Source organism: Fukomys damarensis, unplaced genomic scaffold (genome assembly GCF_012274545.1).
Source record: "Fukomys damarensis isolate Sample0158 unplaced genomic scaffold, DMR_v1.0_HiC HiC_scaffold_3, whole genome shotgun sequence".
Taxonomy (NCBI): domain Eukaryota; kingdom Metazoa; phylum Chordata; class Mammalia; order Rodentia; family Bathyergidae; genus Fukomys; species Fukomys damarensis.
Genome location: NW_022900915.1, coordinates 46,453,134 through 46,457,150, shown reverse-complemented (window position 1 = coordinate 46,457,150; position 4,017 = coordinate 46,453,134). Strand labels below are relative to the sequence as shown.

At 47.4% G+C, this 4,017-nt stretch overlaps 1 pseudogene; it reads right to left on the bottom strand.

Moving 5' to 3' along the window:
• Positions 1–326: 326 nt before the first annotated feature.
• Positions 327–1,237, bottom strand: LOC104858222 (annotated as a pseudogene).
• Between the last annotated feature and the right edge of the window lie 2,780 nt (positions 1,238–4,017).

Below are 4,017 nucleotides of genomic sequence, written 5' to 3'. Positions count from 1 at the left end.
CACCATCGCTCCTGTCCAGCCACTCAGAGTTGGCTGAGTCTCTACTGAAGTTCACGACTGCTGCCAGGTATCCTCAGGACACAGCCCCGCCTCCCCACGCCACATTGCACACAGCACAGCACTCTCACATTCTCTATGTTATAAAGACAGCCCCACATGGATGTCATACCAAACCTAAAATAATATGAACATATTATATACTTGCCAAAAGTTTGTTATTATAAAAACATATGTACAGCGAGTATTGTGTTTAGGACTGAATATTAAAAAGAGGAGCATTAAAACTGTAGTGCAGGCAACACAAAGAATAATTAGACAACACATTCTCAAGGCTTGCTCCTCCTCAACACCTTCCTGAAGGCTCTGCTGACTTCCCTGTTGCGCAGGCTGTAGATGAGGGGATTCAGCATGGGCGTGAGGATGGTATAGAAGGCAGGCACCATCTTGTCCCTGGTGGGCGACCGCTCAGACGTGGGCCCGAAGTACATGAACATCCCTGTTCTGTAGTACATGCCCACCACCATCAGGTGGAGGAGCAGGTGACGAAATCTTTGCTGTGACCCTCGCCAGATCCCATGCAGGTGACAGCCAGAAGAACACGAGTGTAGGAAGCAGTGACGATTGCTATGGACAAACCAATCGAATAAAAAGAATCTCTCCAAATGTGGATGTGTCATTGCATGAGAGAATTAGCAAGGAAGGGAAGTCACAGAAAAAGTGGGCTATTTCCCCGGGACCCACGATAACAGAAGGAAAATGTAGCTACAACATCAATGATGCCATCACTAGAGCCCAGGATCCAGGAGGAAGCAGCCATAAGTCCCAAAATTTTGGGACTAATGAAATCAGTGTATCTCAGAGGGTGGCAAACGGCAATGTAGCGGTCATAAACCATGACAGCCAGCAGGAAACATTCAGCTCCAAGCAGCAATGAATAGAAAAATATTTGTGTGGCACAACCAGCCATTGAAATGGCCTGGCTGCCAGACAGGAAGTTGGAGGCCATCTTGAGCACAGTGTTGCAGACCTGCATGAGGGAGAGCTGGCTGAGGAGGAAGTACATGGGCGTGTGCAGCTGGGCATCCTGGAGGATGAGCAGGACCATGACTGTGTTCCCCATGCAGGCCACTGTGAAGATGGCCAGGATCAGGGTGAAGAGGAAGGAGTAGACGGGGCTGTGATCAAAGATTCCCAGCAGGATGAAGTCAGAGTTGAAGGTCTGATTCTCCCAGGCCATTGGAAACATATACTTTACCATGAAAGGTGAAATCACTTTATTTATTTGTTAAACTTTTACCCAGTGATTCTAGAAATTTCTGTAGGTCAGTGATCAATACAAGAAAACCAGAATTAAGAGACTCAAAGCTTAATGAGCCCAAGTTCAAAGTGAAACTTATTGCACTCAAGTTTCTCACTCAAGAAATTTTGGACCTTGTTCTAAATACTACCTCTGAGCATCCATTTTCTCAGGTGCAAACTTAGACTGACAATATATAAAATTATTTTGTAGATAGAAGTTTTGCAATTACCACATGTCCCCCAGGCAAAGAGCACCCATGACCTTTATTTATATGTTAATTGACAAGTGCAATTTTCATCAACATTTGGTTGCCACAATAATAGAAATTAAAGTTAAATTGGTGCCTGTGTCACAGGAAAGAATATGCTTTTATTGCTAGTGATGACAAAGTCTTTATGTGTGTTTAGTATTTTACAGCTTAGAGTATTGGGCTTTACTTAACATTCAATGTTCTACAGAGTAAATGGTTCAATGAGAAAAACTAATATTAATTTATTTAATTCTGCAGCGATGTAAATCTAAAACCTGGACCCTTTTCTCAGCAGCCCATTAGAGACATTCGCATTGTTATCTTCCCCCCAAAAGATGTGCTGAAACCATAACCTCCTGAGAACTTCAGCATGTGTGTTCATTTGAAAACAGAGTCACAAATGTGTGTTTAATTAGGTGAGTTCACATTGGCATGAGGGCTGACCGCTACCCTGCAATGACTGACGTCCTCACTAGAAGATGGCGCTGCAGAGGGGCTGCTGGCTGACAGAGTGCCCAGGGCTAAGGAGGCTCGCGCTCTCTCTCTCTCTCTCTCTCTCTCTCTCCCATCTATCTTATCATCTATCCATCTTTCCAGAAGTTGCCTGGATCTGTAATTCTGAATTTAGATTAAGGACCAGGGCATTTCAGAAAGGGGCATTGTGGGGGCCTTTTGGGGAGTGGAGGAGCTGCTCTGCCTCACAGGGGTGCTGGTGCTGTTCACTCGCATGAAGAGGCTGAGGTTTGTGGCCCACAGGAAGAGGGACACCTATGCGTCTGTCATTTCCACAGGTCGTTCCCCTCAGTCTAATTCTATTTGATAACTCACCTCAACTATTAAAAATGAACAATAATGAACATGAGCAACCTCTATCCTGTGAACTGCTATACATTGATTTAACCAAACAAGATTTAAGGGGATCACAGATTCCCCCCATGCCTTTCCCGAAGTCCCTCTGCAGTGTTGTCCCAGGAGGCTCCCTGGCCGAGTCAGCACACACCTGTGCTCCTTCTAAGTTGGCAAAGTGCTCTGCCCACCTCAGGGTGCTTCTGTCCCAGTGGGAAAACTAACAAAATGTTGAATAATTCTGCCAAGTCACCCAGACATTCCTACTGTGCAGCATTTAAATTCCACGGAGCAATGTGCTTTACAAACAGGAACAGTTAACAAATACAACAGTTATATAACCTGCTGTATTTTCTTGGTTACATAATTAGTTATGAAAATGCACTTATTTTTATCATATTTTCTTAATCACTTCACTGCTCCCTTGACAACTTTGTTCGAAAATTCTCTTAGGTTTTTCCCGTCCCGTCCGAAGCACCCAGTGGATCCTTCGGGCGGCCTTTTCCTCTAACAATTTAGGACCGCGGGTAGCGTCTAGTAGTGACTCAGCAGGAGAGGCTGGAAGTTACCCTGTACCTTCAGTGTGAAGATCGTGCGGATGCTTGTTCACTAACACTCTGAGCTAAAAGGCGTTCCTCCCGAAGAAACAAGGCATTTCTCGTCCGTTACTGAGACGTATGTGACATAAGGTCTCAGAGACGGGGGCCTCAGCTTGTGGCCCCTCACTGGGTAGCCGCATGGAAGAAGAGCTTTCGGGAGAGTCGGTGAAAGCCATAGGCAGATTTATTAGGCCATCACCAAGTAAATGCACACCCAGAAAGGAGGGTGGGGAAGAGGTTGAGATGAACTGTGGCCTGGGGTAGGGGCTTGTGGGGCGGGGGCGTCCTCAGCCAAGGGCCATGGGGTGTGTGTCCCTTCTGTCTGTCCAGGTTTCCAGGAAAATGGCTGGAGCATCTTAGATCTGGAGACAGGGCATGCGATTAATGCCATTTCCTGGAGGTTGAAATTCTAGGATATTTAAATGTACAGATTCTGCAAAGAAGAAAAGGTCCAATTTACAAGGTTCTTGCATGTTTAATACTCTCACGAATTTAAGGCGTAGAAGTTTGGAAGAAAAGTCATAGAAGAAAAGGCGCTGTGACCCTGAGTGACCTTGATTGTTAGTTTGAAGCTGCAGTTTTCTTGAAAGTACGCAGTAGGGGGTGGCTTAAAACAGCAGAAGTCTGCACCCTCTCAGTTGAGAAGTTGGAGTCCTTGCGAGGCCCGGCGCCCCCGGGCTGGGGAAAGAGGTCCCGGGCCTCCCTGTGTCCAGCACTAGTGGCCGCCCACGGTGCTTTAGGCTGATTTGAAGTACCGCAGGGAGAGGCTCTGTGGGAAAACGTGCTTCTTCAGCCCCGAGGCGAGGCGGTGAGCAGTCCTCAGCAGGGTCTCCTGGGTCTGAAATGTGCAGCCCCCTCCTCGTTTCACAGCCCCCGGAACCGAGCTGCCCGTGCCTGAGCCCTGGGAGGCTCTGGTCCGTGTGGGAACTGAGCGCTTCTCCGGGCCGCGAGTGCGAGCGCTGCCTCCCTTCCCACCTGCCTGTGCACCTCTTCCTCTTGCTTCTGGGTGGATGACATGATCT